Source organism: Triticum dicoccoides, chromosome 1B (assembly GCF_002162155.2).
Source record: "Triticum dicoccoides isolate Atlit2015 ecotype Zavitan chromosome 1B, WEW_v2.0, whole genome shotgun sequence".
In the NCBI taxonomy this organism is placed as follows: Eukaryota; Viridiplantae; Streptophyta; class Magnoliopsida; order Poales; family Poaceae; genus Triticum; species Triticum dicoccoides.
Window position 1 is genome coordinate 438,925,875 of NC_041381.1, and position 27,205 is coordinate 438,953,079.

The following is a 27,205-nucleotide window of genomic DNA, read 5'->3' on the forward strand; positions in this document are numbered from 1 at the left end:
GTACGATTACGACGTTCGGACACACCATTTTGTTGTGGTGTTCCGGGTGGCGTGAGCTGCGAAACTATTTCGCATTGTTTCAAATGTAAACCAAACTCGTAACTCAAATATTCTCCTCCACGATCAGATCGTAGGAATTTTATTTTCTTGTTACGATGATTTTCCACTTCACTCTGAAATTCTTTGAACTTTTCAAATGTTTCAGACTTGTGTTTCATTAAGTAGATATACCCATATCTGCTTAAATCATCTGTGAAGGTGAGAAAATAACGATATCCGCCACGAGCTTCAACATTCATCGGACCGCATACATCTGTATGTATGATTTCCAACAAATCTGTTGCTCTCTCCATAGTACCAGAGAACGGTGTTTTAGTCATCTTGCCCATGAGGCACGGTTCGCAAGTACCAAGTGATTCATAATCAAGTGATTCCAAAATTCCATCAGTATGGAGTTTCTTCATGCGCTTTACACCGATATGACCTAAACGGCAGTGCCACAAATAAGTTGCACTATCATTATTAACTCTGCATCTTTTGGCTTCGACATTATGAATATGTGTATCACTACTATCGAGATTCAACAAAAATAGACCACTCTTCAAGGGTGCATGACCATAAAAGATATTACTCATATAAATAGAACAACCATTATTCTCTGATTTAAATGAATAACCGTCTCGCATCAAACAAGATCCAGATATAATGTTCATGCTCAACTCTGGCACCAAATAGCAATTATTCAGGTCTAAAACTAATCCCGAAGGTAGATGTAGAGGTAGCGTGCCGACCGCGATCACATCGACCTTGGAACCGTTTCCCACGCGCATCGTCACCTCATCCTTGGCCAGTGCTCGCTTATTCCGTAGTCCCTATTTCGAGTTGCAAATGTTAGCAACAGAACCAGTATCAAATACCCAGGTGCTACTGCGAGCTCTAGTAAGGTACACATCAATAACATGTATATCACATATATCTTTGTTCACCTTGCCATCCTTCTTATCCGCCAAATACTTGGGGCAGTTCCGTTTCCAGTGTCCAGTCTGCTTGCAGTAGAAGCACTCAGTTTCAGGCTTAGGTCCAGACTTGGGTTTCTTCTCTTGAGCAGCAACTTGCTTGCTGTTCTTCTTGAAATTCCCCTTCTTCTTCCCTTTGCCCTTTTTCTTGAAACTAGTGGTCTTGTTAACCATCAACACTTGATGCTCCTTCTTGATTTCTACTTCCGCAGCTTTTAGCATTGCGAAGAGCTCGGGAATTGTCTTGTTCATCCCTTGCATATTATAGTTCATCACGAAGCTCTTGTAGCTTGGTGGTGGTGATTGGAGAATTCTGTCAATGACACTATCATCAGGAAGATTAACTCCCAGTTGAATCAAGTGATTATTATACCCAGACATTTTGATTATGTGTTCACTGACAGAACTATTCTCCTCCATCTTGCAGCTATAGAACTTATTGGAGACTTCATATCTCTCAATCCGGGCATTTGCTTGAAATATTAACTTCAACTCCTGGAACATCTCATATGCTCCATGACGTTCAAAACGTCGTTGAAGACCCGGTTCTAAGCCGTAAAGCATGCCACACTGAACTATCGAGTAGTCATCAGCTTTGCTCTGCCAGACGTTCTTCACGTCGTCAGTTGCATCAGCAGCAGGCCTGGCACCCAGCGGTGCTTCCAGGACGTAATTCTTCTGTGAAGCAATGAGGATAATCCTCAAGTTACGGACCCAGTCCGTGTAATTGCTACCATCATCTTTCAACTTTGCTTTCTCAAGGAACGCATTAAAATTCAACGGAACAACAGCACGAGCCATCTATCTACAACAAACATAGATAAGCAAAATACTATCAGGTACTAAGTTCATGATAAATTTAAGTTCAATTAATCACATTACTTAAGAACTCCCACTTAGACAGACATCTCTCTAGTCATCTAAGTGATCACGTGATCCAACAACTAAACCATAACCGATCATCACGTGAGATGGAGTAGTTTTCAATGGTGAACATCACTATGTTGATCATATCTACTATATGATTCACGCTCGACCTTTCGGTCTCCGTGTTCCGAGGCCATATCTGCATATGCTAGGCTCGTCAAGTTTGACATGAGTATTCTGCGTGTGCAAAACTGGCTTGCACCCGTTGTAGATGGACGTAGAGCTTATCACACCCGATCATCACGTGGTGTCTGGGCACGACGAACTTTGGCAACGGTGCATACTCAGGGAGAACACTTCTTGATAATTTTAGTGAGAGATCATCTTAAAATGCTACCGTCAATCAAAACAAGATAAGATGCATAAAGTATAAACATCACATGCAATCAATATAAGTGATATGATATGGCCATCATCATCTTGTGCTTGTGATCTCCATCTCCGAAGCACCGTCGTGATCACCATCGTCACCGGCGCGACACCTTGATCTTCATCATTGCATCGTTGTCGTTTATGCCATCTATTGCTTCTACAACTATCGCTACCGCTTAGTGATAAAGTAAAGCAATTACAGGGTGTTTGAATGTCATACAATAAAGCGACAACCATATGGCTCCTGCCAGTTGCTGATAACTTCGGTTACAAAACATGATCATCTCATACAATAAAATATAGCATCACGTCTTGACCATATCACATCACAACATGCCCTGCAAAAACAAGTTAGACGTCCTCTACTTTGTTGTTGCAAGTTTTATGTGGCTGCTACGGGCTTAGCAAGAACCGTTCTTACCTACGCATCAAAACCACAATGATAGTTCGTCAAGTTAGTGCTGTTTTAACCTTCGCAAGGACCGGGCGTAGCCACACTCGATTCAGCTAAAGTGAGAGAGACAGACACCCGCTTGTCACCTTTAAGCACGAGTGCTCGTAACGGTGAAACCAGTCTCGCGTAAGCGTACGCGTAATGTCGGTCCGGGCCGCTTTATCTCACAATACCGCCGAACCAAAGTATGACATGCTGGTAAGAAGGATGACTTGTATCGCCCACAACTCACTTGTGTTCTACTCGTGCATATGACATCTACGCATAAAACCTGGCTCTGATACCACTGTTGGGGAACATAGTAATTTCAAAAAATTTCCTACGCACACGCAAGATCATGGTGATGACATAGCAACGAGAGGGGAGAGTGTTGTCCACGTACCCTCGTAGACCGTAAGCGGAAGCATTATGACAACGCGGTTGATGTAGTCGTACGTCTTCACGATCCGACCGATCCAAGCACCGAACGTACGGCACTTCCGAGTTCAGCACACGTTCAGCTCGATGACGATCCCCGGGCTCCGATCCAGCAAAGCTTCGGGGATGAGTTCCGTCAGCACGATGGCGTGGTAACGATGATGATGTTCTACCGGCGCAGGGCTTCGCCTAAACTCCGCGACGATATGACCAAGGTGGAATATGGTGGAGGGGGGCACCACACACGGCGAAGGAACGATCCGTAGATCAACTTGTGTGTCCTAGGGTGCACCCTGCCCCCGTATATAAAGGAGGGAGGGGGGAGGCCGGCCGGCCCTTGTGGGCGCACCAAGGAGGAGGAGTCCTCCTCCTAGTAGGAGTAGGACTCCCCCTTTCCTACTCCTACTAGGAGGGGGAAGGAAGGGGAAGAGGGGGGAAGGAAAGAGGGGGGCGCCGCCCCCCTCCTAGTCCAATTTGGACCAGAGGGAGAGGGAGCGCGCGGCCCACCCTGGCCGCCCCTCTCTCTTTCCACCAAGGCCCATGTGGCCCATTATCTCTCCCCGGGGGGTTCCGGTAACCCTCCGGCACTCCAGTTTTCTCCGACAACGTCCGGAACACTTCCGGTGTCCGAATATAGTCGTCCAATATATCAATCTTTATGTCTCGACCATTTCGAGACTCCTCGTCATGTCCTTGATCACATCCGGGACTCCGAACAAACTTTGGTATATCAAAACTTATAAACTGATAATAAAACTGTCATCGTAACGTTAAGCGTGCGGACCCTACGGGTTCGAGAACTATTCTCGGTCAATAACCAATAGCGAAACCTGGATGCCCATATTGGTTCCTACATATTCTACGAAGATCTTTATCGGTCAAACCGCATAACAACATATGTTGTTCCCTTTGTCATCGGTATGTTACTCGCCCGAGATTTGATCGTCGGTATCCAATACCTAGTTCAATCTCGTTACCGGCAAGTCTCTTTACTCGGTACGTAATGCATCATCCCGTAACCAACTCCTTGGTCACATTGCTTGCAAGGCTTATAGTGATGTGCATTACCGAGAGGGCCCAGAGATACCTCTCCGACAATCGGAGTGACAAAACCTAATCTCGAAATACGCCAACTCAACATGTACCTTTGGAGACACCTGTAGTAATCCTTTATAATCACCCAGTTACGTTGTGATGTTTGGTAGTACCCAAAGTGTTCCTCCGGTAAACGGGAGTTGCATAATCTCATAGTTACAGGAACATGTATAAGTCATGAAGAAAGCAATAGCAATATACTAAACGATCAAGTGCTAGGCTAACGGAATGGGTCATGTCAATCACATCATTCTCCTAATGATGTGATCCCATTAATCAAATGACAACACATGTCTATGGTTAGGAAACATAACCATCTTTGATTAATGAGCTAGTCAAGTAGAGGCATACTAGTGACTATATGTTTGTCTATGTATTCACACATGTATCATGTTTCCGGTTAATACAATTCTAGCATGAATAATAAACATTTATCATGATATGGGGAAATAAATAATAACTTTATTATTGCCTCTAGGGCATATTTCCTTCATGAACACAGCCGTCCAATATATCAATCTTTATGTCTCGACCATTTTGAGACTCCTCGTCATGTCCGTGATCATATCCGAGACTCCAAACAACCTTCGGTACAACATATCACATAAACTCATAATACCAATCGTCATCGAACGTTAAGCGTGCGGACCCTACGGGTTCGAGAACTATGTAGACATGACGGAGACACGTCTCCGGTCAATAACCAATAGCGGAACCTGGATGCTCATATTGGTTCCTACATATTCTACGAAGATCTTTATCTGTCAAACCACATAATAACATACGTTGTTCCCTTTGTCATCGGTATGTTACTTGCCCGAGATTCGATCGTTGGTATCGCCATACCTAGTTCAATCTCGTTACCGGCAAGTCTCTTTACTCGTTTCGTAATACTTCATCCTGCAACTAACTTATTAGTCACAATGCTTGCAAGGCTTATAGTGATGAGTATTACTGAGAGGGCCCAGAGATACCTCTCCGAAATACGGAGTGACAAATCCTAATCTCGATATATGCCAACCCAAAAAACACCTTCGGAGACACCTGTAGAGCACCTTTATAATCACCCATTTACATTGTGACATTTGGTAGCACACAAAGTGTTCCTCCGGTATTCAGGAGTTGCATAATCTCATAGTCTGATGAACTTGTATAAGTCATGAAGAAAGCAGTAGCAATGAAACTGACACGATCATAATGCTAAGCTAACGGATGGGTCATGTCCATCACATCATTCTCCTAATGATGTGATCCCGTTCATCAAATGACAACACATGTCTATGATTAGGAAACATAACCATGTTTGATCAACGAGCTAGTCAAGTAGAGGCATACTAGGGACTATATGTTTTGTCTATGTATTCAAACATGTACTAAGTTTCCGGTTAATACAATTCTAGCATGAATAATAAACATTTATCATGAATTAAGGAAATAAATAATAATTTATTATTACCTCTGGGCATATTTCCTTCAGTCTCCCACTTGCACTAGAGTCAATAATCTGGATTACATAGTAATGATTCTAACACCCATGGAGCTTTGGTGTTGATCATGTTTTGCTCGTGGAAGAGGCTTAGTCAATGGGTCTGCAACATTCAGATCCATGTGTATCTTGCAAATCTCTATGTCCACTTCCGACACTTGATGACAGATGGAATTGAAGCGTCTCTTGATGTGCTTGGTTCTCTTGTGAAATCTGGATTCCTTTGCCAAGGCAATTGCACCAATATTGTCACAAAAGATTTTCATTGGACCCGATGCACTAGGTATGGCACCTAGATCTGATATAAACTCCTTCATCCAAACTCCTTCATTTGCTGCTTCCGAAGCAGCAATGTACTCCGCTTCACACGTAGATCTCGCCACGACGCTGTGCTTGGAACTGCACCAACTGACAGCTCCTCCATTCAATAAAAATAGGTATCTGGTTTGTGACTTAGAGTCATCCAGATTAGTGTCAAAGCTTGCATCAACATAAACGTTTACGACGAGCTCTTTTTCACCTCCATAAACGAGAAACATATCCTTAGTCCTTTTCAGGTATTTCAGGATGTTCTTGACCGTTGTCTAGTGCTCCACTCCGGGATTACTTTGGTACCTCCCTGCTATGCTTATAGCAAGGCACACATCAGGTCTGGTACACAACATTGCATACATGATAGAACCTATGGCTGAAGCATAGGGAATGACTTTCATTTTCTCTCTATCTTCTGTAGTGGTCGGGCATTGAGTCTAACTCAACTTCACACCTTGTAATACATGCAAGAACTCTTTCTTTGACTGATCCATTTAGAACTTCTTCAAAACTTTATCAAGGTACGTGCTTTGTGAAAGTCCAATTAAGCATCTTGATCTATCTCTATAGATCTTGATGCCCTATATGTAAGAAGCTTCTCCAAGGTCTTTCATAGAAAAACTCTTATTCAGGTATCCCTTTATGCTATCCAGAAATTCTATATCATTTCCAATCAACAATATGTCATCCAAATATAATATCAGAAATGCTACAAAGCTCCCACTCACTTTCTTGTAAATACAGGCTTCTCCAAAAGTCTGTATAAAACCATATGCTTTGATCACACTATAAAAACATTTATTCCAACTCCGAGAGGCTTGCACCAGTTCATAAATGGATCCCTAGAGCTTGCACACTTTGTTAGCACCCTTTGGATCGACAAAACCTTCTAGTTGCATCATATACAACTCTTCTTCCAGAAATCCATTCAGGAATGCAGTTTTGACATCCATTTGCCAAATTTCATAATCATAAAATGCAGCAATTGCTAACATGATTCGGACAGATTTAAGCATCCCTACGGGTGAGAAAGTCTCATCGTAGTCAACTCCTTGAACTTGTCAAAAACCTTTTGCAACAAGTCGAGCTTTGTAAACAGTAACATTACCATCTGCGTCGGTCTTCTTCTTAAAGATCCATTTATTTTCTATGGCTTGCCGATCATCGGGCAAGTCCACCAAAGTCCACACTTTGTTCTCATACATGGATCCCATCTCAGATTTCATGGCCTCAAGCCATTTCACGGAATCTGGGCTCATCATCGCTTCCTCATAGTTCGTAGGTTCATCATGGTCTAGTAGCATGACTTCCAGAACAGGATTACCGTACCACTCTGGTGTGGACCTTACTTTGGAAGACCTACGAGGTTCGGTAGTAACTTGATCTGAAGCTTCATGATCATCATCATTAGCTTCTCACTAATTGGTGTAGGAATCACAGGAACTGATTTCTGTGATGAACTACTTTCCAATAAGGGAGAAGATACAATTACCTCATCAAGTTCTACTTTCCTCCCACTCACTTCTTTCAAGAGGAACTCCTTCTCTAGAAAGGATCCATTTTTAGCAACAAAGATTTTGCCTTCGGATCTGTGATAGAAGGTGTACCCAACAGTTTCCTTTGGGTATCCTATGAAGACGCACTTCTCCAATTTGGGTTTGAGCTTATCAGGATGAAGCTTTTTCACATAAGCATCGCAACCCCAAACTTTAAGAAACGACAACTTTGGTTTCTTGCCAAACAACCGTTCATAAGGCGTTGTCTCAATGGATTTTGATGGTGCATATTTAAAGTGATAGTAGCCGTCTCTAAAGCATAACCCCAAAACGATAGCGGTAAATCAGTAAGAGACATCATAGATCGCACCATATCCAATAAAGTACGGTTACGATGTTCAGACACATCATTTCACTGTGGTGTTCCAGGTGGCGTTAATTGTGAAACTATCCCATGTTGTTTCAAATGAAGACCAAACTCGTAACTCAAATATTCTCCTCCACGATCAGATCGTAGAAACTTTATTTTCTTGTTACGATGATTTTCCACTTCACTATGAAATTCTTTGAACTTCTCAAATGTTTAAGACTTATGCTTCATTAAGTAGATATAACCATATCTGCTCAAATCATCTGTGAAGGTAAGAAAATAATGATACCCACCACGAGCCTCAATACTCATTGGACCGCATACATTGATATGTATTATTTCCAATAAGTCAGTAGCTCATTCCATTATTTTGGAGAATGGAGTTTTAGTCATCTTGCCCATAAGGCATGGTTTGCAAGCACCAAGTGATTCATAATCAAGTGATTCCAAAAGTCCATCAGTATGGAGTTTCTTCATGCGCTTTACACCGATATGACCCAAACGACAGTGCCACAAATAAGTTGCACTATCATTATTGAACTTATATATTTTTGCTTCAATATTATGAATATGTGTATCACTACTATCGAGATTCAATAAAAATATAACACTCATCAAGGGTGCATGACCACAGAAGATATTACTCATATAGATAGAATAACCATTATTCTCCGATTTAAATGAATAACCATCTTGCATCAAACAAGATCCAGATATAATGTTCATGCTCAACGCTAGCACCAAATAACAATTATTCAGGTCTAAAACTAATCCCAAAGGTAGATGTAGAGGTAGCGTGACGACCGCGATCACATCGACTTTGGAACCATTTCCCATGCGCATCATCACCTTGTCCTTAGCCAATCTTCGCTTAATCCTTAGACCATGTTTCGAGTTGCAAATATGAACAACAGAACCAGTATCAAATACCCAGGCGCTACTGCGAGCATTAGTTAAGTACACATCAATAACATGTATATCAAATATACCTTTCACTTTGCCATCCTTCTTGTCCGCCAAATACTTGGGGCAGTTCCACTTCTAGTGACCAGCCCCTTTGTTGTAGAAGCACTCAGTTTCAGGCTTAGGTCCAGACTTGGGTTTCTTCTCTTGAGCAGCAACCTTTTTGCCGTTCTTCTTGAATTTCCCCTTCTTCCCTTTGCCCTTTTTCTTGAAACTAGTGGTCTTGTTGACCATCAACACTTGATGCTCCTTTTTTATTTCTACCTCCGCAGCCTTTAGCATTGCGAAGAGCTCGGGAATAGTCTTGTTCATCCCTTGCATATTATAGTTCATCACGAAGCTTTTGTAGCTTGGTGGCAGTGATTGAAGAACTCTGTCAATGACACTATCATCAGGAAGATTAACTCCCAGTTGAGTCAAGTGGTTGTGGTACGCAGACATTCTGAGTATATGTTCACTGACAGAACTATTCTCCTCCATTTTGTAGCTGTAGAACTTATTGGAGACTTCATATCTCTCAATCCGGGCATTTGCTTGAAATATTAACTTCAACTCCTGGAACATCTCATATGCTCCATGACGTTCAAAACGTTGTTGAAGTCCTGGTACTAAGCAGCAAAGCATGGCCCATTGAACTATCGAGTAGTCATCAGCTTTGCTCTGCCAGATGTTCTTAACATCATTAGTAGCATCTGCAGCAGGCCTGGAACACAACGGTGCTTTCAGGACGTAATTCTTTTGTGCAGCAATGAGGATAATCCTCAAGTTACGGACCCAGTCCGTGTAGTTGCTGCCATAACATTTCATCTTAGCTTTCTCTAGGAACGCATTAAAATTCAAAGGAACGGTAGCATGGGCCATTGATCTACAACAACATAGACATGCAAAATACTATCAGGTACTAAGTTCATGATAAATTTAAGTTCAATTAATCATATTACTTAAGAACTCCCACTTAGATAGACATCCCTCTAATTATCTAAGTTATCATGTGATCCAAATCAACTAAACCACGTCCGATCATCACATGAGATGGAGTAGTTTTCAATGGTGAACATCACTATGTTGATCATATCTACTATATGATTCACGCTTGACCTTTCAGTCTCAGTGTTCTGCTACCTCTTGAGCACTGCGTTGGTTTTTCTTGAAGAGGAAAGGGTGATGCAACAAAGTAGCATAAGTATTTCCCTCGGTTTTTCAGAACCAAGGTATCAATCTAGTAGGAGGCTCCTCAAAAGTCCCACGCACCTACACAAACAAACAAGAACCTCGCAACCAACGCAATAAAGGGGTTGTCAATCCCTTCACGACCACTTGTGAAAGTGAGATCTGATAGAGATAATATGATAAGATAAATATTTTTGGTATTTTTACGATATAGATTGGAAAGTAAAAGATGCTAATAAAAGTAGATTAAAAACTTATATGATAAAAGATAGACCCGGGGGCCATAGGTTTCACTAGTGGCTTCTCTCAAAATAGCATAAGTATTACGGTGGGTGAACAAATTACCGTCGAGCAATTGATAGAAAAGTGCACAGTTATGAGATTATCTAGGCATGATCATGTATATAGGCATCACGTCCATGACAAGTAGATCGAAACGATTCTGTATCTACTACTATTACTCCACACATCGACCGACTCCTGCCTGCATCTAGAGTATTAAGTTCATGAAGAACAGAGTAACACATTAAGAAAGATGACATGATGTAGAGAGATAAACTCATGCAATATGATATAAACCCCATCTTTTTATCCTCGATGGCAACAATACAATACGTGCCTTGCTGCCCATGCTGTCACTTGGAAAGGACACCGCAAGATTGGACCCAAAGCTAAGCACTTCTTCCATTGCAATAATGATCAATCTAGTAGGCCAAACCAAACTGATAATTCGAAGAGACTTGCAAAGATAACTTAATCACACATAAAAGAATTCAGACGAGATTCAAATGTTTCTCATAGATAAACTTGATCATGAACCCACAATTCATCGGATCTCGACAAACACACCGCAAAAAGAGTTACATCTAATAGATCTCCAAGAAGATCGAGGAGAACTTTGTATTGAGATTCAAAGAGAGAGAAGAAGCCATCTAGCTAATAACTATGGACCCGAAGGTCTGTGGTAAACTACTCACAACTCATCGGAGATGCCTTGGAGATGATGTAGAGGCCCTCCATGGTCGATTCCCCCTCCGGCGGATCACCGACGAAGGCTCCAAGATGGGATCTCGTGGATACAGAAGGTTGCGGCGGTGGAATTAGGTTTTCGTGGTCGCTTCTGATGTTTTTAGGGTACGAGAGTATATATAGGCGAAGGAGGTAGGTCGGTTGACGCTCGAGGGGCCCACGAGGGTGGGAGGCGCGCCCACCCCCAAGGGGCGCGCCGGGCACCCTCGTGGCCACCTCGTTTGTTGCTTGACGTCCACTCCAAGTCTCCTGGTCGGCATTTGTTCCAAAAAAATCTCTCCCGAAGGTTTCATCCCGTTTGGATTCCGTTTGATATTCCTTTTCTTCGAAACACTGAAATTGGCAAAAAATAAAACAACAATTCGGGCTGAGCCTCCGGTTAGTAGGTTAGTCCCAAAAATGATATAAAAATGTAGAGTAAAGCCCATAAACATCCAAAACAGGTAATATAATAGCATGGAACAGTCAAAAATTATAGATACGTTGGAGATGTATCAAGCATCCCCAAGCTTAATTCCTGCTCGTCCTCGGGTATGCAAATGATAAAAATAGAATTTTTGATGTGGAATGCTACCTAGCATAATCCTCAAGGTAATTCTCTTTATTGTGGCATGAATGTTGAGATCCAAATGATTCAAAAATAAAAGTTCATATTGACATAAGAAATTGTAATACTTCAAGCATACTAACAAAGCAATCCTGTCTCCTCAAAATATCATGGCATTAGAAGGTTCATCCCTACAAAATCATATAGTTTGGTCATGCTCCATTTTCGTCACACAAAAATGCTCTCATCTTGCACATCCCTGATGACAAGCCAAGCAATTGTTTCATACTTTAGCAATCTCAAACTTTTTTCAACTTTCACGCAATACATGAGCGTGAGCCATGGATATAGCACTATGGGTGGAATAGAATATGATGATGGAGGTTGTGTGGAGAAGACGAAAAAAGGAAAAAGTCTCATATTGACGAGGATAATAAATGGGCTATGGAGATGCCCATCAATTGATGTCAACATGAGGAGTAGGGATTGCCATGCAACAGATGCACTAGAGCTATAAATGTATGAAATCTCAACAAAAGAAACTAGTGGGTGTGCATCCAACTTGCTTGCTCACGAAGACCTAGGGAATTTTGAGGAAGCCCATCGTTGGAATATACAAACCAAGTTATATAATGAAAAATCCCCACTAGTATTTTGAAGTGACAACAAATGAGACTCTCTATATGAAGAACATGGTGCTACTTTGAAGCACAAGTGTGGAAAAAGATAGTAGCATTGTCCCCTTTTTTTGAGCCTTTTTTGGCCTTTTTTGGCCTTTCTTTTTTGATAAGGGACATTGCTCTAATAATGATGATCATCACACTTCTATTTATTTACAACTCATGAATTACAACTCAAAACTAGAACAAGATATGACTCTATATGAATGCCTCCGGTGGTGTACCGGGATGGGCAACGAATCAAGAGTGACATGTATGAAAATTATGAAGGTGGCTTCGCCACAAATACGATGTCAACTACATGATCATGCAAGGCAATATGACAATGATGATGTGTGTCATGATGAACGAAACAGTGGAAAGTTGCATGGCAATATATCTCGGAATGGCTATGGAAATCCCATAATAGGTAGGTATGGTGGCTGTTTTGAGGAAGATATAAGGAGGTTTATGTGTGATAGAGCATATCGTATCACGGGGTTTGGATGCACTGACAAAGTTTGCACCAACTCTCTAGGTGAGAAAGGGCAATGCACGATACTGAAGAGGCTAGCAACGGTGGAAGGTGAGAGTGCGTATAATCCATGGACTCAACATTAGTCATAAAGAACTCATATACTTATTGCAAAGTTCTACAAGTCATCAAAAACCAAGCACTACGCGCATGCTCCTAGGGGGATAGATTGGTGGGAAAAGACCATCGCTCGTCCCCAACCGCCACTCATAAGGATGACAATCTAAGAACACCTCATGTTTCAAATTTGTTACACAACGGTTACCATACGTGCATGCTACAGAACTTGCCAACTTCAACACAAGTATTCTTAAAATTCACAATTACCCAACTAGCATGACTCTAATATCACTACCTCCATATCTCAAAACAATTATCAAGCATCAAATTGATTATAGCATCCAATTCACTTCCTATGATAGTTTTTATTATATCCAACTTGGATGCCCATCATTCTAGGACCAATTTTATAACCATAGCAAATACCACGCTGTTCTAAAAGACTCTCAAAATAATATAAGTGAAGCATGAGAGATCAACAATTTCTACAAAATTAAGCCACCATCGTGCTCTAAAAGATATAAGTGAAGTACTAGAGCAAAACTATTTAGCTCAAAAGATATAAGTGAAGCACATAGAGTATTCTAATAAATTCCAAATCATGTGGGTTTCTTCCAAAAGGTGTGTACAGCAAGTATGATTGTGGTAAACTAGAAAGTAAAGACTAATATCATACAAGACGCTCCAAGCAAAACACATATCATGTGGCGAATAAAAATATAGCTCCAAGTAAAGTTACCGATAGATGAAGACAAAAGTGGGGATGCCTTCCGGGGCATCCCCAAGCTTAGGCTTTTGGTTATCCTTGAATATCTTGGGGTGTCATGGGCATCCCCAAGCTTAGTCTCTTGCCACTCCTTATTCCATAGTCCATCAAATCTTTACCCAAAACGTGAAAACTTCACAACACAAAACTCAACAGGAAATCTCATAAGCTCCGTTAGTGCAAGAAAGAAAAACCACCACATAAGGTACTGTAATGAACTCATTATTTATTTATATTGATGTTAAACCAACTTTATTCCAACTTCTCTATGGTTCATACCCCCTGATACTAGCCATAGATGCATCAAAATAAGCAAACAACACATGAAAAGCAGACTCTATCAAAAACAGATCAGTCTGTAGGAATCTGTAACTTTCGAATACTTATAGAACTCTAAAAATCCTACAAAAATAGGAAGTCTTGGGAAATTTGTCCATTGATCTACAGCAAAAATAATCAACGCAAAATCACGTTTCTGTGATTTACTAAAATTATTTTCGTGCGTGCAAAAGTCTCTGTTTTTCAGCAGAATCAAATTAACTATCACCGTAGGTTATCCTATAGGTTCTACTTGGCACAAGCACTAATTAAAACATGAAAACACATCTACACAGAATCTAGATGAAATATATATTACTAAAAAGAAGCAAAAATCAAGAAACAAAAATAAAATTGGGTTGCCTCCCAACTAGCGCTTTGTTTAACGCCCCTAGCTAAGCATAAATGCGAGAATAGATCTAAGTATTGCCATCTTTGGCATTCGGAAAGAAAAGAGAGAATTTACTTTCTATAGCATTCATCCTCCTATTTTGGGAAAGCACATTGCCATTAATGGAGGAGGTAAGATTAAGCATGTTACGGAAATTTGCATCTAAGCTAGCCTTCATCTCTTTGATAATTTCATTTTGATAAAAGCATAAGAGAGTGGTGGATTCATCCTTATCATTCATGGGGTGTCCAAATATAGTTTTCATTTTTTCATAAGTATCTATAGCATCTCCTTCAAGAAAACCCCCTTCAAAAATAAAATCTAGAACGTGCTTGAAAGAAGCGGGTAAGCCAACATAAAAGCTTTTTAAGTATATCTCAATTTGATATTGTGGCACATAGCTAGCTGGAATCCTTAATAACCTATCCCAAACATCTTTTAAAGACTCATCAAGTAAATAACAAAATATTCTGGAGTCATCTTCATCAAAATTGTTCAAACCCTCATTGGTGACCCCGGAAGTCTTTCCATAGCATCATTATGTTGGGTAACGTAGTAATTTAAAACAAAATCCTACGCACACGCAAGATCATGGTGATGCATAGCAATGAGAGGGGAGAATGTTGTCCACGTACCCTCATAGACCGAAAGCAGAAGCGTTAGCACAACACGGTTGATGTAGTCGTACGTCTTCACGATCCGACCGATCTAAGTATCGAACGTACGACACCTCCGAGTTCAGCACACGTTCAGCTCGATGACATCCCACGAACTTCGATCCATCAGAGCTTTGTGGGAGAGTTCCGTCAGCACGACAACGTGATGATGGTGTTGATGATGCTACCGACGCAGGGCTTCGCCTAAGCACCGCTACGATATTACCGAGGTGGAATATGTTGGAGGGGGGGCACCGCACACGGCTAAGAGATCAATGATCAATTGTTGTATCTTGGGGTGCCCCCTGCCCCCGTATATAAAGGAGCAAGGGAGGAGGAGGCCAGCCCTAGGAGGGGCGCGCCAAGGGAGTAGGATTCCTACTCCTAGTAGGAGTAGGTTTCCTCCTATCCTAGTCCAACTAGGAGAAGGGGGAAAGGAGGGGAGGGGAGAAGGAAGGGAGAGGGGGGCCGCGCCCCAAATTCCTTGTCCAATTTGGACTGGGCTTGGGAGGGGCGCGCGACACCTCCTGGCTGCTGCCTCTTCTTCCCACGAAGGCCCATTAAGGCCCAATACTTCTTCCCTGTATTCCCGTAACTCCCCGGTACTCCGAAAAATACCCGAATCACTCAGAATATTTCCAATGTCCGAATATAGTCGTCCAATATATCGATCTTTATGTCTCGACCATTTCGAGACTCCTTGTCATGTGCCCGATATCATCCAGCACTCCGAACTACCTTCGATACATCAAAACACATAACTCATAATATAAATCGTCACCGAACTTTAAGCGTGCGGACCCTATGGGTTCGAGAACTATGTAGACATGACCGAGACACGTCTCCGGTCAATAACCAATAGCGGAACCTGGATGCTCATATTGGCTCCTACATATTCTACGAATATCTTTATCGGTCAAACCGCATAACAACATACGTTGTTCCCTTTGTCATCGGGATTTTACTTTCCCGAGATTCGATCGTCGGTATCTCAATACCTAGTTCAGTCTTGTTACCGGCAAGTCTCTTTTCTCGTTCTGTAATGCATCATCTGACAACTAACTCATTAATCACAATGCTTGCAAGGCTTATAGTGATGTGCATTACCGAGAGGGCCCAGAGATACCTCTCCGACAATCGGAGTGACAAATCCTAATCTCGAAATATGCCAACTCAACAAGTACCTTCGGAGACACCTGTAGAGCTCCTTTATAATCACCCAGTTACGTTGTGACGTTTGGTAGCACACAAAGTGTTCCACCGGTAAACGGGAGTTGCATAATCTCATAGTCATAGGAACATGTATAAGTCATGAAGAAAGCAATATCAACATACTAAACGATCAAGTGCTAAGCTAACAGAATGGGTCAAGTCAATCACATCATTCTCCTAATGATGTGATCCCGTTAATCAAATGACAACTCATGTCTATGGCTAGAAAACTTAACCATCTTTGATTCATGAGCTAGTCAAGTAGAGGCATACTAGTGACACTATGTTTGTCTATGTATTCACACATGTATTATGTTTCCGGTTAATACAATTCTAGCATGGATAATAAACATTTATCATGAAATAAGGAAATAAATAATAACTTTATTATTGCCTCTAGGGCATATTTGTTGGGGAACGTTGCAGAAAATAAAAAATTTCTACGCTTTCACCAAGATCAATCTATGAGTTCATCTAGCAATGAGAGAGAGGAGTGCATCTACATACCATTGTAGATCGCGAGCGGAAGCATTCAAGAGAACGGGGTTGAGGGAGTCGTACTCGTTGTGATCCAAATCACCGGAGATCCTAGCGCCGAACTGACGGCACCTCCGCGTTCAACACACGTACGGTCAGGGAGACGTCTCCTCCTTCTTGATCCAGCAAGGGGGAAGGAGAGGTTGATGAAGATCCAGCAGCACGACGGCGTGGTGGTGGATGCATCAGCGATCTCGGCAGGGCTTCGCCAAGCGTCTGCGAGAGGGAGAGGTGTAGCATAGGGAGAGGGAGGCGCCAAGAGCATGGGTTCGGCTGCCCTCCCTCCCCCCTCTTTATATAGGGCTCCTAGGGGGGCGGCGGCCCTAGGAGATGGGATCTCCTAGGGGGCGGCGGCCAGGGGGGTGGCTTGCCCCCAAGACAAGTGGAGGCGCCCCCACCCCTAGGGTTTCCCAACCCTAGGCGCAGGGGGGCCCAAGGGGGGCGCACCAGCCCACCAGGGGCTGGTTCCGCTCCCACTTCAGCCCATGGAGCCCTCCGGGATAGGTGGCCCCACCCAGTGGACCTCTGGGACCCTTCGGTGGTCCCGGTACAATACCGGTAACCCCCAAAACTTTCCCGATGGCCGAAACTTCACTTCCTATATATAATTCTATACCTCCGGACCATTCCGGAACTCCTCATGACATCCGGGATCTCATCCGGGACTCCGAACAACTTTCAGTTTACTACATACTCATATCTCTACAACCCTAGTGTCACCGAACCATAAGTGTGTAGACCCTACGGGTTCGGGAGACATGCAGACATGACCGAGACGCCTCTCCGGTCAATAACCAACAACAGGATCTGGATACCCATGTTGGCTCCCACATGCTCCTCGATGATCTCATCAGATGAACCACGATGTCGAGGACTCAAGCAATCCCGTATACAATTCCCTTTGTCAATCGGTACGTTACATGCCCGAGATTCGATCGTCGGTATCCCAATACCTCGTTTAATCTCGTTACCGGCAAGTCACATTACTCATACCATAATGCATGATCCCGTGACTAGACACTTGGTCACATTGATCTCATTATGATGATGCACTACCGAGTGGGCCCAAAGATACCTCTCCGTCATACGGAATGACAAATCCCAGTCTCGATTCGTGCTAACCCAACAGACACTTTCGGAGATACCCGTAGTGCACCTTTATAGTCACCCAGTTACGTTGTGACGTTTGGCACGCCCAAAGCACTCCTACGGTATCCGGGAGTTGCACAATCTCATGGTCTAAGGAAATGATACTTGACATTTGGAAAAGCTCTAGCTAAACGAACTACACGATCTTTGAGCTATGCTTAGGATTGGGTCTTGTCCATCACATCATTCTCCTAATGATGTGATCCCGTTATCAATGACATCCAATGCCCATAGTCAGGAAACCATGACTATCTGTTGATCAATGAGCTAGTCAACTAGAGGCTCACTAGGGACACGTTGTGGTCTATGTATTCACACATGTATTACAATTTCTGGATAACACAATTATAGCATGAATAATAGACTATTACCATGAACAAAGAAATATAATAATAACCATTTTATTATTGCCTCTAGGGCATATTTCCAACAATATTTCCTTCAGTCTCCCACTTGCACTAGAGTCAATAATCTAGTTCACATCGCCATGTGATTTAACACCAATAGTTCACATCGCCATGTGATTAACACCCATAGTTCACATCGTCATGTGACCAACACTCAAAGGATTTACTAGAGTCAGTAATCTAGTTCACATTGCCATGTGATTAACACCCAAAGAGTACTAAGGTGTGATCATGTTTTGCTTGTGAGAGAAATTTAGTCAACGGGTCTTCCAAATTCAGATCCGTATGTATTATGCAAATTTCTATGTCAACAATGCTCTGCACGGAGCTACTCTAGCTAATTGCTCCCACTTTCAATATGTATCTAGATCGAGACTTGGAGTCATCCAGATCTGTGTCAAAGCTTGCATTGACTTAACTCTTTATGACAAACCTTTTGTCACCTCCATAATCAAGAAACATATCCTTATTCCACTAAGGATAATTTTGACCGCTGCCCAGTGATCTAGTCCTAGATCACTATTGTACTCCCTTGCCAAACTCAGTGTAGGGTATACAATAGATCTGGTACACAACATGGCATACTTTATAAAACCTATGGCTGAGGCATAGTGAATGGCTTTCATTCTCTTTCTATCTTCTGCCGTGGTCGGGCTTTGAGTCTTACTCAACTTCACACCTTGCAACATACGCAAAAACTCTTTCTTTGACTATTCCATTTTGAACTACTTCAAAAAAATTGTCAAGGTATGTACTCATTGAAAAAACTTATCAAGCGTCTTGATCTATCTATAGACCTTGATGCTCAATATGTAAGCAGCTTCACCGAGGTCTTTCTTTGAAAAACTCCTTTCAAATACTCCTTTATGCTTTCCAGAAAATCCTACATTATTTCCAATCAATAATATGTCATTCACATATACTGATTAGAAATGTTGTAGTGCTCCCACTCACTTTCTTGTAAATACACGCTTCACCGCAAGTCTGTATAAAACTATATGCTTTGATCAACTAATCAAAGCGTATATTCCAACTCCGAGATGCTTGCACCAGTCCATAGATGGATCGCTGGAGCTTGCACATTTTGTTAGCACCTTTAGGAATGGCAAAACCTTCTGGTTGCATCATATACAACTCTTCTTTAAGAAATCCATTAAGGAATGTAGATTTGACATCCATATGCCAGATTTCATAAAATGTGGCAATTTGCTAACATGATTCGGACAGACTTTTAAGCATCGATACGAGTGAGAAAAAAACTCATCGTAGTCAACATCTTGAACATTCTCAAAAACCTTTTTCGACAAGTCTAGCTTTGTAGATAGTAACACTACTATCAGCGTTCGTCTTCCTCTTGAAGATCCATTTATTTTCCGGGGCTTGCCGATCATCGGGCAAGTCCACCAAAGTCCATACTTTGTTCTCATACATGGATCCCATCTCAGATTTCATGGCCTCAAGCCATTTCACGGAATCTGGGCTCATCATCGCTTCCTCATAGTTCGTAGGTTCACCATGGTCAAGTAACATGACCTCCAGAATAGGATTACCGTACCACTCTGGTGTGGATCTTACTCTGGTTGACCTACGAGGTTCGGTAGTAACTTGATCTGAAGTTTTATGATCAATATCATTAGCTTCCTCACTAATTGGTGTAGGAATCACTGGAACTGATTTCTGTGATGAACTACTTTCCAATAAAGGAGTATGTACAGTTACCTCATCAAGTTCTACTTTCCTCCCACTCACTTCTTTCGAGAGAAACTCCTTCTCTAGAAAGGATCCATTCTTAGCAACGAATATCTTGCCTTCGGATCTGTGATAGAAGGTGTACCCAACAGTAACTTTTGGGTATCCTATGAAGGCATACTTTTCCGATTTGGGTTTGAGCTTATCAGGATGAAACTTTTTCACATAAGCATCGCAACCCCAAATTTTAAGAAACGACAGCTTAGGTTTCTTGCCAAACTATAGTTCATACGATGTCATCTCAACGGATTAGACGGTGCCCTATTTAATGTGAATGCAGTTGTCTCTAATGCATAACCCCAGAATGATAGTGGTAAATCGGTAAGAGACATCATAGATTGCACTATATCCAATAAAGTACGGTTATGACGTTCGGACACACAATTATGTTGTGGTGTTCCAGGTGGCATGAGTTTGTGAAACTATTCCACATTGTTTTAATAGAAGGCCAAACTTGTAACTCAAATATTCGTCTTCACGATCAAATCACAAAAAAACTTTTATTTTCTTGTTACAATGATTCTCCACTCTGAAATTCTTTGAACTTTTCAAATGTTTCAGACTTGTGTTTCATTAAGTAGATATACCCATATCTGCTCAAATCATCTGTGAAGGTCAGAAAATAACGATACTCGCCACGAGCATCAATACTCATCGGACCGCATACATCGGTATGTATTATTTCCAATAAGTTATTAGCTCGTTCCATTGTTCCAGAGAACGAAGTTTTAGTCATCTTTCCCATAAGGCATGATTCGCAAGCATCAAATGATTCATAATCAAGTGATTCCAAAAGTCCATCTTTATGGAGTTTCTTCATGCGCTTTACACTGATATGACCCAAACGGCAGTGCCACAAATAAGTTGCACTGTCATTATCAACTTTGCATCTTTTGGCATCAATATTATGAATATGTGTATCACTATGATCGAGATCCAACAAACTATTTCATTGGTTGTATGACCATTGAAGGTTTTATTCATGTAAACAGAACAACAATTATTCTCTGACTTTAAATGAATAACCGTATTGCAATAAACATGATCAAATCATATTCATGCTCAACGCAAACGCCAAATAACATTTATTTAGGTTCAACACTAATCTTGAAAGTGTAGGGAGTGTGCGATGATGATCATATCAATCTTGGAACCACTTCCAACACACATCGTCACTTCACCCTCAACTAGTCTCTGTTTATTCTGTAACTCCTGTTTCGAGTTACTAAACTTAGCAACCGCACAAGTATCAAATACTCAAGGGCTAATATAAACACTAGTAAGGTACACATCAGTAACCTGTATATCAAATATACCCTTGTTCACTTTGCCATCCTTCTTATCCACCAAATATTCAGGGAATTTCCGCTTCCAGTGACCATTTCCTTTGCAATAGAAACACTCAGTTTCAGGCTTTAGTCTAGCTTTGGGCTTCTTCACGGAAGTGACAACTTGCCTTCTACTTGAAGTTCCCTTTCTTTCCCTTGCCCTTTTCTTGAAACTAGTGGTCTTGTCAATCATCAACACTTGATGCTCTTTCTTGATTTCTACCTTCATCGATTTCAGCATCACGAAGAGCTCGGGAATCGGTTTTCGTCATCCCTTGCATACTATAGTTCATCACGAAGTTCTAGTAACTTGGTGATGGTGACTAGAGAACTCTGTCAATCACTATCTTATCTGGAAGATTAACTCCCACTTGATTCAAGCGATTGTAGTACCCAGATAATCTGAGCACATGCTCACTAGTTGAGGAATTCTCCTCCATCTTTTAGCTATAGAACTTGTTGGAGACTTCATATCTCTCAACTCAGGTATTTGCTTGAAATATTAACTTCAACTCCTGGAACATCTCATATGGTCCATGATGTTCAAAACATCTTTGAAGTCCCGATTCTAAGCCGTTAAGCATGGTGCACCAAACTATCAAGTAGTCATCATATTGAGCTAGCCAAACGTTCATAACGTCTGCATCTGCTCCTGCAATAGGTCTGTCACCTAGCGGTGCATCGAAGACATAATTCTTCTGTGCAGCAATGAGGATAAACCTCAGATCACGGACCCAGTCCGCATCATTGCTACTATCATCTTTCAACTTAGTTTTCTCTAGGAACACATATAAAACATAGGGAAGCAACAACGCGAGCTATTGATCTACAACATAATTTGCAAAATACTATTAGGACTAAGTACATGATAAATTAAATTTCAATTAATCATATTACTTAAGAACTCCCACTTAGATAGACATCCCTCTAATCATCTAAGCGTTCACGTGATCCAAATCAACTAAGCCATGCTCGATCATCACGTGAGATGGAGTAGTTTTCAATGGTGAACATCACTATGTTGATCATATCTACTATATGATTCACGCTCAACCTGTCGGACTCCAGTGTTCCGAGGCCATATCTGTATATGCTAGGCTCGTCAAGTTTAACCTGAGTATTCCGTGTGTGCAACTATTTTGCACCCGTTGTATTTGAACGTAGAGCCTATCACACCCGATCATCACGTGGTGTCTCAGCACGAAGAACTTCCGCAATGGTGCATACTCAGGGAGAACACTTATACCTTGAAATTTAGTGAGAGATCATCTTATAATGCTACCGTCAATCAAAGCAAAATAAGATGCATAAAGGATAAACATCACATGCAATCAAAATATGTGACATGATATGGCCATCATCATCTTGTGCTCATGATCTCCATCACTGAAGCATCGTCATGATCTCCATCGTCACTGGCGCGACACTTTGATCTCCATCGTAGCATCATTGTCGTCTCGCCAACTATTGTAACTACGACTATCGCTACCGCTTAGTGATAAAGTAAAGCAATTACAGGGCGATTGCATTGCATACAATAAAGCAACAACCATATGGCTCCTGCCAGTTGCCGATAACTTGGTTACAAAACATGATCATCTCATACAATAAAATATAGCATCACGCCTTGACCATATCACATCACAACATGCCCTGCAAAAACAAGTTAGACGTCCTCTACTTTATTGTTGCAAGTTTTACGTGGCTGCTACGGGCTGAGCAAGAACCGTTCTTACCTACACATCAAAACCACAATGATAGTTTGTCAAGTTAGTGTTGTTTTAACCTTCTCAAGGACTGGGCGTAGCCACACTCGGTTCAACTAAAGTTGGATAAACTGACACCCGCCAGCCACATATGTGCAAAGCACGTCGGTAGAACCAGTCTCGCGTAAGCGTAAGCGTAATGTCGGTCCGGGCCGCTTCATCCACCAATATCGCCGAACCAAAGTATGACATACTGGTAAGCAGTATGACTTGTATCACCCACAACTTACTTGTGTTCTACTCGTGCATATAACATCTACGCATAAAACCAGGCTCGGATGCCACTGTTGGGTAACGTAGTAATTTAAAAAAAATTCCTACGCACACGCAAGATCATGGTGATGCATAGCAACGAGAGGGGAGAGTGTTGTCCACGTACCCTCGTAGACCGAAAGCGGAAGCGTTAGCACAACGCGGTTGATGTAGTCGTACATCTTCACGATCCGACCGATCCAAGTACCGAACGTACGGCACCTCCGAGTTCAGCACACGTTCAGCTCGATGACGTCCCATGAACTCCGATCCAGCAGAGCTTTGCAGGAGAGTTCCGTTAGCACAACAGTGTGATGACGATGTTGATGATGCTACCGACGCAGGGCTTCTCCTAAGCACCGCTACAATATTACCGAGGTGGAATATGGTGGAGGGGGCACCGCACACGGCTAAGAGATCAATGATCAATTGTTGTATCTTGGGGTCCCCCCTGCCCCCGTATATAAAGGAGCAAGGGAGGAGGAGGCTGGCCCTAGGAGGGGCGCGCCAATGGAGTAGGATTCCTACTCCTAGTAGGAGTAGGTTTCCTCCTTTCCTAGTCCAACTAGGAGAAGAGGGGAAAGGAGGGGAGGGGAGAAGGAAGGGAGGGGAGAAGGAAGGGAGAGGGGGGCCGCGCCCCAAACCCCTTGTCCAATTCGGACTGGGCTTGGGAGGGGCGCGCGGCACCTCCTGGCTGCTGCCTCTCCTTCTCACGAAGGCCCATTAAGGCCCAATACTTCTTCCCCGTATTCCCGTAACTCCTCGATACTCCGAAAAAACCCGAATCACTCAGAACCTTTCGGATGTCCGAATATAGTCGTCCAATATATCGATCTTTACGTCTCGACCATTTCGAGACTTCTTGTCATGTCCTCGATCTCATCCGGGACTCTGAACTACCTTCGATACATCAAAACACATAACTCATAATATAAATCATCACCGAACTTTAAGCGTGCGGACCCTACGGGTTTGAGAACTATGTAGACATGACCGAGACATGTCTCCGGTCAATAACCAATAGCGGAACCTGGATGCTCATATTGGCTCCTACATATTCTATGAATATCTTTATCGGTAAAACCGCATAACAACATACGTTGTTCCCATTGTCATCGATATGTTACTTGCCCGAGATTCGATCGTCGGTATCTCAATACCTAGTTCAATCTTGTTACCAGCAAGTCTCTTTACTCGTTCCATAATGTATTATCCCGCAACTAACTCATTAGTCACAATGCTTGCAAGGCTTATAGTGATGTGCATTACCGAGAGGGCCCAGAGATACCTCTCCGACAAACGGAGTGACAAATCCTAATCTCGAAATACACCAACTCAACAAGTACCTTTGGAGACACCTGTAGAGCTCCTTTATAATCACCCAGTTTCATTGTGACGTTTGGTAACACACAAAGTGTTCCTCTGGTAAACGGGAGTTGCATAATCTCATAGTCATAGAACATGTATAAGTCATGAAGAAAGCAATAGCAACATACTAAACGATCAAGTGCTAAGCTAACAGAATGGGTCAAGTCAATCACATCATTCTCCTAATGATGTGATCCCGTTAATCAAATGACAACTCATGTCTATGGCTAGGAAACTTAACCATCTTTGATTCACGAGCTAGTCAAGTAGAGACATACTAGTGACACTATGTTTGTCTATGTATTCACACATGTATTATGTTTCCGGTTAATACAATTCTAGCATGAATAATAAACATTTATCATGAAATAAGGAAATAAATCATAAGTTTACTATTGCCTCTAGGGCATATTTCCTTCACATTATTTATGAGCTTGGAGAGGATAGAGGGACTATCCAAGGTACTAAAACCCTGGAAAGAACCCTTAGTTCTTTTCGATTCGGCCATGGCAACGGGAAGGCAAACGGTAAAGAGAGGGCGAATAAAATGGCAAGGATGATGTGGGGGAGAGGAAAACGAGAAGAAAATGGCAAATAATGTAATGCGAGGGAGATGAGTTTGTGATGGTTACTTGGTATGTCTTGACTTGAGCGAATACATCCCCGACAACGGCGCCAGAAATCCTGCTTGCTACCTCTTGAGCTCTGCCTTGGTTTTCCTTGAAGAGGAAAGGGTGATGCAGCAAAGTAGCGTAAGTATTTCCCTTAGTTTTTGAGAACCAAAGTATCAATCCAGTAGGAGGCTCCTCAAAAGTCTCATGAACCTACACAAACAAACAAGAACCTCGCAACCAACGCAATAAAGGGGTTGTCAATCCCTTCACGGCCACTTGCGAAAGTGAGATCTGATAGAGATAGTATGATAAGATAAATATTTTTGGTATTTTTATGATATAGATTGGAAAGTAAAAGATGCAAATAAAAGAAGATTGAAAACTTATATGATAAAAGATAGTCCCGGGGGCCATAGGTTTCACTAGTGGCTTATCTCAAGATAGCATAAGTATTACGGTGGGTGAACAAATTACTGTCGAGCTATTGATAGAAAAGTGCATAGTTATGAGATTATCTAGGCATGATCATGTATATAGGCATCATGTCCATGACAAGTAGATCGAAACGATTCTGCATCTACTACTATTACTCCACACATCGACCGACTCCTGCCTGCATCTAGAGTATTAAGTTCATGAAGAACAGAGTAACACATTAAGAAATATGACATGATGTACAGGGATAAACTCATGCAATATGATATAAACCCCATCTTTTTATCCTTGATGGCAACAATACAATACGTGCCTTGCTGTGGGGATCGATTCTCCGGGTATTAATTTCCAGAAAATGGCCCTTGTGCTCACCAGCCCCAGGATAACTGTTAGCTGATGAGGCGCCAACTTGATACAGAAATTCCAAGCAAAATACAAAATATGTAGTACAAGACCATTCTGGCCTGTGAGTACAAAAATGGTTTCTATTGGTTGCTGGCGGAAGCGGTTTGTGGATCATCAGTGTCTATGGGACTCCATGTTTCCACAGGAAGAGCTGACCAGGTTAACTCCTATCTTCACGAGACTGCTATCACCATTGCTTAAGTTCCGGGGCTGACGGCGTGGTCGCTCCTCTCCGCACAAGAAAATCTGGCCAAGACAATAGCTAGGGACAAGCCAGTGAGTACTTTGAATGTACTCGCAAACATTATGAACACAGGCATAATATGATAGTGATGTGCTGAAAATATTATATGAACATGACGTCAGTCACCGATGATAAATAAAGCTCTGATGCGTACGAGCATGTTAAATATGAATATGCAATAATATATCAATATTAACATTTTTAAATGAATAATAAACATGCCACAGTCGGGCGTCTGAGCGACACCATATAAACGGCTTTAAAAGAAATGCCACAGTCGGGCGTCTGAGCGACACCACATAAAGGGCTTTAAAAGAAATGCCACAGTCAGGCGTCTGAGCGACACCACATAAAGGGCTTTAAAAGAGATGCCACAGTCGGGCGTCTGAGCGACACCACATAAAGGGCCTTAAATGAAATGCGACAGTCGGGCGTCTGAGCGACACCACATAAAGGGCTTCAAAAGAAATGCCACAGTCGGGCGTCTGAGCGACACCACATAAAGGGCTTTAAAAGAAATGCCACAGTCGGGCGTCTGAGTGACACCACATAAAGGGCTTTAAAAGAGATGCCACAGTCGGGCGTCTGAGCGACACCACATAAAGGGCTTTAAAAGAAACAAAAATAGTGAATATCCCGGAGGTAGAACCATCCCAGAGATACTCAATAATAACAATAATAACACGGGTTAGTCAACAAT